This window comes from Mchenga conophoros, linkage group LG6 (genome assembly GCF_057382185.1).
Source record: "Mchenga conophoros isolate Kocher_MC1m ecotype Shallow Benthic linkage group LG6, M_conophoros_male_GT1.1, whole genome shotgun sequence".
Lineage (NCBI taxonomy): Eukaryota > Metazoa > Chordata > Actinopteri > Cichliformes > Cichlidae > Mchenga > Mchenga conophoros.
In genome coordinates, this window is record NC_140531.1 from 2,815,211 (window position 1) to 2,828,297 (window position 13,087).

At 37.9% G+C, this 13,087-nt stretch overlaps 1 protein-coding gene across 2 annotated transcripts in view; it reads right to left on the bottom strand.

Annotated features, from left to right (window-relative positions):
• tenm3 (teneurin transmembrane protein 3) overlaps positions 1-13,087 on the bottom strand; it is an 810,020-nt gene that overhangs the window by 334,675 nt on the left and 462,258 nt on the right. Inside the window, exon 1 of one of the 2 annotated variants that reach the window (XM_085275828.1) lies at positions 8,357-9,044. The exons of the other annotated variant lie outside the window; for it this stretch is intronic. The gene's annotated coding sequence lies outside the window, so the exon portion shown is untranslated. Of the gene's footprint in view, positions 1-8,356; positions 9,045-13,087 lie in introns of those variants that run through there. 2 annotated transcript variants of the gene reach the window in all.

Here is a 13,087-nt window from a genome sequence, read left to right on the forward strand (position 1 = left end):
TAGGTAAAAGAACAGAAAAACAAAAAGTTTCTTATAACAAGAAATGGTCAATGCAAGGAAATAATTATTAAATCATAATAACAACAACAACAACAACAACAATAATAATGATAATAAATCAATTCTATTTAAAATGAAATAATAAAAAACGTGAACCCAGCAGTTACTGTGAGCAGCCATGATTAGCTATCAGCCACATATTGGTAACAGCCCAGTATTTCACAATCATACTGATACTGACAGTAAAAATATTCATCATTAATATTTTATAAATTACAAAATATACTACTAGTAATAATAATAATAACGATGATGAGAAGAAGAAGAATGTTTTTATCCTCTCAAACAGAATCGAGCTGTTTTTATGCAGAATTGGTTATGAACATTTCACATATGTTAAGTTCCTTCAGGTTCTTTGCCGGTGCAGTCAGGATCATTTTCACCATACACACCACTCTCACTCTCGGGTCCATCATGCTAACGCTAACAGAAACACTTCTGTTTAGCTCCAGTTAGTAAGAAAGAACGAGCAAACACCCTTCAGTATTTCTCCTATAATATAGTTTTACACTGCAAAAAACCTAAATCAAACCCCATCTTTATATTTCTCCTTTCCACGCCTGAAAATATATTCCCTGCTACGTCCTTAAATTGTTTCTGCTTCCAGACAAGAAGGGCTGGATTACTGATTCCTACTCACTCATTGCTGGTGGTCCCATGGGAGCTACATAATGTACATGGCCTCTAAAATCTAACCGTGCTGGATATGTGATGCTCAAGTTACTCTCACCGACGTCCCTGGGACAGAGAAAAACAAAGAGCATCACAGAATCGCAGACACCTCTGCTACTGAGGGCTCCTTTGAGGTGAGCAAGCCTTCCCCTTCAGAATGCCCTGAAGAGGAGGACCATAGCGGACCAAATCTATGTCAAATACTGCTCATGGCTTCAGCTGTAATACCCCACACCAGAGCTCTCACATCTCACATTACATCGCAGAGACGAACAGCCACACCATCTGCAACCACTGCCGAGAATCTGAGGGTCCGAAGGGAGACAATGTAGTTCTTTCTTTCTTTTAATTATAAAGGTTTTCAGCAGTGATACAAAGCAGAGAGGACACATTAAACCAACTGATACAAGTCATCATTTTAAAGGCATTAAGATCATGAGCAAAGTGGGAAAATGTATATATACAAAATCTTTGAAAACATATGTTTGCATAATCTTATAATAATAATAATAATAATAATAATAATAATAATAATAATAATAATAGTAATAATAGTAGTAATAATAATAATAATGTGTGATGCTGCTATATTTATTAAACCAAAAGATATGGCAATATTTGCAGTAAGGTGGAAATATTGATGAAATGCGTCTATAGCACTGCCAACTTGATATAAGCATAGATACAAGTACAATACTATGCTTTAAATGAAGATGTATGGAATGCATCTTGCAGCCATGCTAGTTCTAGTAGAAAAAACAAAACAAATCATTAATTTTAAGGTAGATGCATGTGGCCCAAGCACTGTTTCTTTGGGTTTCCTCTTTTAGAGTTATTGGAATAACAGACCCAAGAGTGTCTGCATGTGAATCCTTGATGACAGATGCCAAGTAAAATTGGGCAGGGAGCAATAAAACAAGCAACACAAGGTGTGTAGCTCTCCTAAAGGAGGAACTCAAAGACACACTGTGGGTGTTTCATTCAAGCCCAAGTCGTGCTAAAATAAGTGAAAACAAATGTCTATTTATTTTAAACATTTTATAAAAACAGAAACATTATTTTACCCTTTGTGAAGAGAAATTGCGCAGCAGTTTTCTGTCACCACAGACCACTGTACATTCTATCATTACCATTATTCTGGTTCTTTCCCAGTTAAAAATCCGCCATTTTGTAAAGTTCACAAATGCAGCTGCTAACTATCGTTGTCGCTCTTACTCTTGGAATCTCAAACAGAAAGTGTGGTTTCAAATCAGTGAGTGCATGAAATATTTCACACTTTTAATATAGTCGAAAACAATAATAACTCCGTCTAAATACAGTGTATTGATGGATCCCGATATTAAAACTAAATTCCAAGAGTTTCAGCAAAATTCCAAAGCAGCAGCCTATTGATACGCAGACATATGCTGTTATTAACTGAGAGAAAAATCTTTCCAGCAAAAAATAATTAAATCCTTTTTGTTCCTAAATCAGAAGTTTTTGCAGCGACATGAAGGACTGCAGAGTGCGGCCCCAGCAATGCTGCATCCTACTGTGAATCCAAGCTCTCTTTTATGTCTTCTTTCTCCTGATGTTGTATCTGTAACCCAGTGGAGACTTTTACAGAAAGGCAAGAAGACAGGAAGTACAAACGTCTTCCTCCACTGCAGCTATTTTACAAAAATAATTTGATCAATTAAAACATACTTCCTGTCCCCGTACTTCCTGTTTGCACTACATACTTTCTGGCCAAATAATTGTAAAATATTATCACTGCTATGGTTGAATAGATATCTACTACATTACCAAAATGTATTCACTATTATCTGAAAATTGTTCAAACTGTTTCTTTAGGAAACGAAGCAATAAAACTGGATCAAAACACATCAGTACACATAAAACTATTATTGGAAAATTGTGCATAAAATATCAAAAGTAAAAATAATTGTTCTACCAAAAATGTGAAATGGTGTTAATCAGTATTAAATGGAAATAATATAACTGCTTAATATGTTTAAGACTGAAGCAATTTTAAATACTTAATATACTTAAATACTATATGCTGCTTAATGTCCAGCATCATATTCTACAAAGCATATGTTTGCAGTCCTCTTGTGAGAATTTCTGAAAATAAATAAATAAATAATACAAGCAACATCTTGATTTTTCACAGTGTATTAAAATATTAATACCAAAAAAATCACCTGAATTGAAAGGTTTCATATCTCCAGGGAGAATTAAAATATGAATGTAAAATGAGGTTAAATGTTTTACCTTCATACATTTTCATAAATGCTAATCTGAAAGTGCTGCTGAGCCAGTTTATGGAGATGGTCAGAGTTGCCGTCCTCTCTCCATCATCATCACAGATTTTCTTGCTAATCTGCTAAAGCAGTCATTAACAGCTTTTTCAAACACCATCGTCTCGTTACATCACACATGTTGACCAAGGTAATTAGCAAGAGGAAACTTTCTGTTGTGGCGCTAAATCGCTGAAGCTCATTTACTTGCTAATGCTAGTTGCCTGTCCTATGAAGTGCGGCCAGTAACTGACCTCAGAGCAGTGGAAGCTCAGCTTGTGTGGCTCGCTGGTCTCTCATCAGTTTACAGTCACAATGTGTATGCACAAACCACCAGGAAAAGGCTGCTGGCCTCTCAGCTCGCCCAGCTCCATCGCTGTTAACAGAAGACGGACACACCCTCACAGGCACAGAGGAGTACACTATGCCATGAAATTGAAATAATCACAGCGACATTACCCAACTGCGGTCACAAGATGGCAGTAATGTAAGGCCTGGATCCACATATGACAGCGATGTCTGAGATCAAAGGATAGATTGCTTTACTTTGGGACATGTATATTTTCAGATCTGACGAGGCAAGCACTGCTCGCCTTGCTTGTCCTGACGGAACGCAACTTTTCTGGCCTACTTTTCTGATATTTCATTTTTATTTCCATAAGGCGGACGACGTTATCACGCATACACCATGTATATAGTTTCACTCACATATATGTATACATATATATTGCTTTTTATTTTATTTTATTTTTTCCCCTGTTGTATATTGTTTTCTCTTCTTACTTTTGCACCTTTGTGGTCCAGCTACCCAATTTCACTGTGCAAGAAACTGCACAATGACAATAAAAAGCTCTAAGTCTCTAAGTTATTAAACATGGATCTTTTTTAAGATATACCTGGTGTTAGCTCAAGTTAATAAATCCAGACAGTTGAGTTAGAAAATGAATAATATAGCTGTTATATATTATACATTACATCTAACCACAGTCTACAAAAATGATGAAGTATCTTCATTTACTACATTAGTGCCACCAATACGAAGCTTCAAGAGAGGCGTAAATGACCAAAAGAAAAAACGCAGGTTTGAAAAGTTCGTCATCTACATGTTTAGTAATATTCTGATGTTACTGTAACATCAATCCTACAAAAAGAAGAAAACAAGATCAGCTGGACTAAAGAGACTACACTCGTCTGCCTTGAGTGACACGTCGAAAGGTGGACTTCACATAAAGCTTATGAAGCTTGATCAGTTAACAGAACTCTAACTGCAATCTGTATGTAACTATGTTGTTTTATTAAATTGATTCAACGGCCTTCTTAATCTAGACTATTTGGGTTTTTGAAATTTAATATATGAAATGTTGATTGTAACATTATGACCATAACTATATTATATAATTACTGTCAAGTTACATTAGTGTAATATTATTATAATTAAACCCTCTGTGATGTGATGTGATGAAAGCAAGCCGCACATACAACATGTATGACCTCAACATTAAACAGTAAAATTCAGCAGCTCTACTCTGTAAGACTTAACTGTGCTACCTGCAACGTCGTTGGTTGTAAGCCTCTGTCAGAAAGCTTTTAAAACTCACTTTCACCACACAGCTTTTGGCTAACTGATGGTATTTGTCATAAATGTTTACATTTCTTCCTCTCACCTGTGTTCAGTTGTGATCACTTATCTTAGTGTTTGTGTATAAACACAAGACCACGACTGCAGTAAAGACATGACAGCCCATCTATGGGTTCAAAGACTAAAACTAGTAGTATGGGTCTAGCTTGAGGATACAGCTTAAAAAACAAATAGTATATAAATTTATTATGTGGCATTCCTGATCAAATCCAAGCTAAAACATTTTATTTCCATTATATTTATTATACATTACAATTAATATTTCAGTTTTAGGTCCACACAAGCGCACACTGGTTCTGCAGTCTGACAAAGGGAACATTTACAAAGTTCCACGTAGCTTTCATCAGCTGGATCTTCAGTCTGAGCATTCCTTGGATAATTTGTGCACACACACACACACACACACACACACACACACACACACACACACACACACACACACACACACACACACACGTACTACAGATAAATCTTCAGATTCAGGGCTCTCGTAGCAATGATCGAAAATACACACACACACACACACACACACACACACACACACAATCCCACAAGGTACATATGCACTCAGAACACAGAACAGCAGATGCATATTGTGTCAATGTCAGTAGTCAAGCATACACAGGCACATCACACACACACACACTTTCTGGCAAAAAATAAAATATTATTGCTACTATCAGAGAACGTGTGTGTGTGTGTGTGTGTGTGTGTGTGTGTGTGTGTGTGTGTGTGTGTGTGTGTGTGTGTGTGTGTGCAGGTGAGCAGGCTATTGCTACACTAACTATTGTATGTTTACTGGTTGTGTATTCATAGATGTAAATACATGAACATGCAGAACACACACTGGTGAGTATGTGTATGGCAACATATGCAAGCTAAACTCTAAACTAAGGTAAATGCAGTCAACTTGTATCACGTATGACAATAACTATAAATTAAAATGTTCAGACACTAATCTTAAAAATGTTTCTGCTATCTGCAGATTTCTTTATGTTTCCCACATCCATGACTGGAGTACCTCATGGTGACACGAAACTCTCCACACCTGACCTACAACATTTGTTTCTGCTGCTGGAATACCATAAAGTCATTTGGGAAGTGATGCATTCATTCATATATAACTTGCAGTGGGTGAAATGATGTAAGATTATGGATTAACAAGCAACAGAGCCAAATTACAAAGATATCAGATACAGAGTTCTTACCCTCTGCAACGACTTGTAATATAAGGAACGTGGGATTCCATCATTTTGTCTGCTGGCTTTTTATGTTAATTTCTGTTTCCACCTACGTAAAGGTTTTACTGGTTTTGCACACGTTGATCATCCAGAAGAAACATAAGCAGCAACTATAAATATGTAGTAAAAAGGTAAAAGAAAAGAGAGTGAGAGAAAGTAAAGACATTATTTGATTGGAGCGTACATTCATTTTAAATAAGTGCAGGCCCAACATGAAGCGCTTTGTCTGGGTTGGGAATTCAAAATGAAATAAACACACAGGAACCTCAAGTAAAGCCTAGATTCTGTAAAAGAGACACATTTGGATTTTAAATCTACTTTGAAGCAACAGCTTGTTTTTATTTTTATTTTTACCTCCTCCTAAAGATAGAACAGCTTCCTCTAGCCAAGTCCTCAAACCTTTTAAGTAAGCTGTGCAAGAATGGAGAAACTGCAAAAGAAAAACTGGCCAAGATGTATCTAATTTTACAGCTGTGCAACTTTGAATATATTAAGAAAATAAACCGAACCAGATGGACAGATAAAGCCTATAAAATCAAAAATTTCACAGAAGCTGAAATTCTTTGGAACAGCTGCTGATCAAAGTCATCCCGAATTTCTGTGGAACTCTGAACAAAAATAACAATGAAAAAAAAACTGAACGAACACTTCTTGTTGCATGAAGTTAATACTTACTGTATTTCGTATGTAGGGAATTGCTGCAATACTCTAGAGCTGTTTTACCTTGCTCTTTAATCTGTTTGTTATAACTAATTGCATTGCATACACATGCATTACAATAAATAAGAATAATAAGGTTTTGTATTTTTAAAATAAGGAAACTAAATGTAATGTGTAAGTGGGGCTCGTGGGCTTTGATTGTTGTTTATTGTGCTGTACTGAAGGGCACACGAGGACATTTGGAAATAATAATTTAATTAAACTGAACTTAATTATTCTTAATGCACCCTCTGCATTCATAGAACATAAGGTCAGGCAGAAAAACTTGCAGTTCTGAGCTGGAACGCTGCATTTTGCTGCAACAAAGATTAAGTTTAGTTTCATGGAAAAGTTTTCCATGAAATATACCGAGGACACATGCTCACTATTTTAAGAAGAGAAATCAGGAATACAGAATTCCACTTCACAGGAATACGAGGTCATGGAAAAAAAGAAAGACGTCTTTTTCTAAAAAAAAACCCAAAAAACCAACAAACTTTACACACACACAAATACACACACACACACACACACACACACAAATACACACACATATATAGGTGTATATATATATATATATATATATATAGATAGATAGATAGATAGATAGATAGATAGATAGATAGATAGATAGATAGATAGATAGATAGATAGATAGATAGATAAAGAAGAGACAGGGAAGGTATGATGCAGGAGGAAAACCCTCATCTTTGTTGTCTTTGTTGCCACTTTAACCTTCACTACAGTGAGAATCCCGCTGGTGGCAGCGCTTGGCTCAGGCATTCAAGCTTTTGCATACACCTCCCCTCTCTGCATCTATTCCTCAAAATGTACCAAATAACAAAAGCAGGGAGTGGATTGTATTTGTAGTCAGCACAATGAGGAAAAACACATCATAACGCAGCGTTTTTTCATAGTGCCTGCAGGAAGATTTAAGAGCAGGGATCTTTTAATTATAATGACATTTAATTCACAGGAAATTGTTCTAATTACAAGCAGCAAACTGTATACTATTGCTTGAACTCTAAGATGTATAATAAAGAATAATATAATATTAATATCACTCGTGGAAACGCACTGAATCCAGCTGGAGTTTGGTTTAAGACTGAAGGAGATGCCTGTGAAAACCCGACACAAAGACTTCTCAGTCCCGTGTTACTCAGATTGATGTGTTTTTCTTCATGAATTATTTGGAGTTTGCGTTTTTTAAATTTTATTTTGTTCAACCAAACCAAGCTATTTTCAACCCCAAATGTGCCCCAACATATCATAAAAATAGCAAAGATACAGTAAACATTTAACTGCTATTATTTGTCTTTTATTTTAGTATACAATACTTCAGTCCTCAAGTAAGCACGGTATGCTGTTCATTCACAACACTGCATTTATTAGAAAGGACCGTCACTGGCGCAGTTAATAAAGAAATGATTTAAATGTAGTTTTTTCTCCGCTACATCTGACACCATTCGGCGTATAACTGGTTTAAAAGCGCAGGGCGAAAAGCGGTTCAACCAACTTTTAGAGCGGCTCCGCTCAGCTCACTGTACACGACGGAGGGGAAACCAAGCCAGCCAATTAGAAAAGTTCCAACTGTATTAGGCACGTGGGGTTTGATTGTTATTCTTTGTGCCGCACTGACGAAAAAAAGTGAAACAGTGTTTCACACGAGCAACTGAGATGAGAATGGGATCCACGCCACAGATGTAAGAAAAGGATTTTACATATGTGCATGCTAGGCAGTGGGTATGGGATCGGGGCTGTCCTACCTGTTCGTCCTATGGGGGGTTGGGGGGTCCTCCTCTTCTAGATTATGACAACAGCAGCAGCCGCTTTGTTGGACTTGAGGAAAAAAGGGCAAAAACTTCCACTTTCTATCGTCTCTTCTATCCTAATGCTGAACCCAGCATTTAAAGGAAATCATCATTAAGAAAACTACAGGCATCGCACCAACCATTTCACTACTTTGTTGAATCTGCGGGGGCCGGGGAACTATCTCGCCTTTTTCCACGCTGTTTGTGATTTTAAGTAATAAAAGGAAACGCCGTGCGACCCACAGAGGCACGATGGTGCTGTGTCTAAACCAGCAGCAAGGCGCGCCTGAATGTCAGAAGATCTATGCGAAAAAACCAAGTGACGGAGCGACGGGCTCTTCTGTTCTAAACTAACAAAGAGTTCATCTGAGGTGGCTGTTTTATTCCGAACGTCCTTTTCTTTTCAAAACATCAACTAGCAGGTGAAACACCTTTCCCCCTCTGCTCCCCGCTGTTTCCTCGCGCTGACCCGGCGGCCAGTGCACGCGACAGCTACAATACAGACAGTTTGTTGCACAGAATGGGGAAGCTATTACAAGAGAGAAAGAGAGTGGAAGAGCAAGCTCCAGTGAAACGGAGAAACAAGACTGTCCTCTGCAGCTGCTACCTCTGCGTCCCTCCGCGAGTGTGAACCGGCGCGAGCTCATCTCCTCCCGGTAAAAGATGATGATACGCCAAGCGAGGCAGAAATGGAATGCTGGGGATCCCCTGCTGCGTCCAATCCTGACGTCTCTACCGGTGTGCCGGCGTCCGCGTGTGCGCGAGTCACTCTCAGTGTGTGTGTGTGTGTGTGTGCGGACGCGCTTAGATATAAATGGGGCTGCATGGAGGGAGGGGGTAGCTGTCATTGTGTGCCACAACTGAACTGTAACAGGTGATGGAGGGGTGAGCATGAGCATCACAAGGAGGCTTAGACACTCAATTACGGTGCTGTTGCCTTAAATAATAATAATAATAATTCAGTTTAGAAGATGGAAGCTGAGCACGCTACCATGCTCATATCGTTACAGTCACAATGTTAACATTCAAACTATATGAATAGACATTAAAAACTATATAGAGATGGACACTTTATATAGAGAAATGAAATCTAGGAACCGCTGGATAATCTTTAAATTGCCGGAGTTTCAAAGCCTACCCATGTTTAAAATTTAGCACTGCAAGAAAAAAAAACTTCACCTACAAACGTACAAATTATGCCGTTTGTAGGTGAAGTTAGCTGCCTTACAGAGGACTATGACGCATACACTGCAATACACACACACACACACACACACACACACACACACACACACACACACACACATATATATATATATATATATATATATATATATATATATATATATAATACCAAAAATATTAAAAGTCCAGAGAAACCCATCTGCTTGTACATCACCAAACCTGTTACTGCATTTCTGTATTCTTTGCAAAATTTTGGAGCTGAGCATGATTTGGAAAGTGATCATTATTGCTGCCATCAGTGTAGATCTCATACAGCTGATACTATGAATGATTTGCAGTTACGAGAAACACTGTTTCCAACCAGCTCTGTGTCTACAGGCTGCATATACGCTGAACAGTGTATGTAAAAAAAAAAAAAAAAATCTCGTAGCTTTGATCTCAGTTTCAGCAAGAGAGAGTCGATGTAGACAGAAAACTGTAACAAAATCACTACAGCTTCATTATGCAGTGAAGAGTGTTTGTGCGTTTACTGGGGTCAAAGTTTGTAGCATGTCATTGAACTACTATATATTTTTGCTGCAATATTGTAAATAAGTAAACATACATAAGTTAGAAATTTAAGCAAAGCAAAATACTTTTTAATTTTTGTCTTTTTCTTGAATATTGTGTCAAATAATTGTAACATGTTTTATTTAAACTACAATCCAATACACAAGTCCTGCATTAAATACTTTACTTATATTAATTATTTAATTAATTAATCTAAATAATGAATGGACTTAAACTTAACATGAACACAATATTAAAAATATTTATCCAGTACAACTCTGTTTAAAACAGAGTGTAGAACTAGCTTGAAATACACCAACAACTAAAAAAATCCAACACACAGAACATTTGATGTGGTTGTTACATGGTGTAGGGCTGCTGCATTGCATTTTATTACATCATGCATATTTTGTGTTCTAGTTTTGTGGAATCATTTTAAAATCGAGGTTTTCAGATTTAAAAAAAAAGAATGACAAAAGATAGCAACCATCACTTAACTTGATTACGTACATTAAATACTTACGCTGATAGCAAAGAAAAAACAGCCCACTTCCTTGTATGTGTACACATGCTTGGCCAATAAAGTGGATTATATTTTGTCTATTTGTGAGTACGGGCTCTCACCATCGTTTGTTTGAGTCCCGAAGCCTTTGGAATATTTTTAGACAGATAGATATCAGTGACTTTATTTCTTAGCTGTTTCTTTATTTAGAGGATGATATGAGTTTGTTTGTGGCCAATAGTGTTTTGCTTGTTTTTAGATATTTATATAATTCTTTTTTATAATTTTGTGATCAGCAGGTAAACTACTAAGTGAGGCTGAACAGGAAGATCTTAAATAATTACGAGAGTTTAGCCTTAATATTTATTGTATGCAGGTATCTTTATCAGATAATTTTGGCAGAATTGGCTTTTACAGGAATGCTAATAATGCAGTAATGGTGTGTTAAATAAATGTCAAGTGCTACAGAAAATAAGTTCTGACATTTGGTTCTGGTCCAAGCTTGAGTTGCCCAGTTATTTCCTGAGATAATCCTCTGGCTCCAGGAGGCTGTTTTGTTCTCTGTAATAGTAGACTGCAGTGATAGTTAGAGGGATGTTAAAGTCATGAGGACTCAACAGAAACTCACCGTGTAAAAGTATTCATGTAACACTGAAAAGATGCCAAAGTTGAACATATGGATAAAAGAGATGAGCGTTTGCTGGATTCAATAATTAGCAATAGTAGCAGGACAGAAAAAGGTCTGCTTTCATTCTGTGTGTCAGCGTCTCACTCTGGTCAGAATTCTCTCACAAAAGCTACCACTTAATGAAAATAAAAATATATGTTAAATAACTTTTATTTCTGCACACAGGACAATCTCAGGCTTCTTTTGTTTTTAGACTTCAACACAAACAAACATCACAGAGTATTGTTGTTCGGAGCAGTAAATGACACAGACAGTGCAGGGAGAGGAAACAAACGTAGGGCTGCAGAGCTGGCTTCCGCATCCAGCTGCGAAACAACAACATGAATCCCTGCTCCCATCATTCTTTCTCACCAACATCAGGATCCTCACAAATAAAACACAGGAGCTACAATTAGAGATTTACTATAACCATCTTGTCCGGGAGTGTTGTCTACTGATTGCAACAGAATTCTGGCTTCATCTGCAAATCCTGATACCGCCAGGACCGCAACAAATATTCCAGTAAGAGAAGGGGTGGGACCTCTGTGTTTATGGACTCCAGGACTGGTGCCATAACAGCAGAATTATAGACAGTCACTCCTCACAGGACTTAGAGGCCATGTCCATTCAGTGCAGGCCCACCTACCTACAGTGGTGTAAAAAAAAGTGGTTTGCCCCTTTCCTGTTTTCTTCTTTTTTTGTATGTTTGTCACACTGAAATGTTCCAGATCATCCAAAGAAAATTCAATATAAGACAACAATAACACCTGTAAACATAAAATGCAGTTTCTAATTGAAGGTGTTTGTTATTAAGGGGGAAACAATCTATACCTATATGCCCCTGTGTGAAAACGTGATTGCCCCCTAAATCCAATAACTTGTTGGTCCACCTTTAGCAGCAACAACTGCAATCAAGCATTTGCTATAACGATAAATAAATAAATAAATGAGTCTGTGAAGGAATTTTGGCCCACTCATCTTTGCAGAATTGTTGTAACTCAGGCACACTGGAGGGTTTTCAAGCATGAGCTGCATTTTAAAAGTCATGCTGCAGCATCTCAATCAGGTTCAGGTCAGAACTTTGACTAGGCCAAAGTCTTTATTTATTTTTTTATTTTTTCCGATCTTTCAATGCAATTCAGTTTTATTCATATAGCACCAAATCACAACAACAGTCGCCTAAAGGTGCTTTATATTGTAAGGTAGACTCTACAATAATACATACAGAGAAAAACCCAACAATCAGATGACCCCCTATGAGCAAGCACTTTGGCGACAGTGGGAAGGAAAAACTCCCTTTTAACAGGAAGAAACCTCCGGCAGCACCAAGCTCAGGGAGGGGCGGGGCCATCTGCTGTGATTGGTTGGGGTGAGAGAAGGAAGACAGGATAAAGACATGCTGTGGATCTTTCTTCAGGAAAAATGTTCCTCCCAGTCTTCCACAGAGTACTTACTTGCACGTCATTATGTAATGCTCGTATCATACTATGGGCATTATGACATGAATATGATGTGATAAACACCACTCTGCATTTAATCATTCATCCATCCATCCATCTTCATCCGCTTTATCCGAGGCTGGGTCGCGGGGGCAGCAGCCTAAGCAAAGAGGCCCAGACCTCCCTCTCCCCAGCCACCTCCTCCAGCTTATCCGGGGGAACACCAAGGCGTTCCCAGGCCAGCCGAGAGATATAATCTCTCCAGCGTGTCCTGGGTCTGCCCCGGGGCCTCCTCCCAGTGGGACATGCCTGGAACACCTCACCCAGGAGGCGCCCAGGGGGCA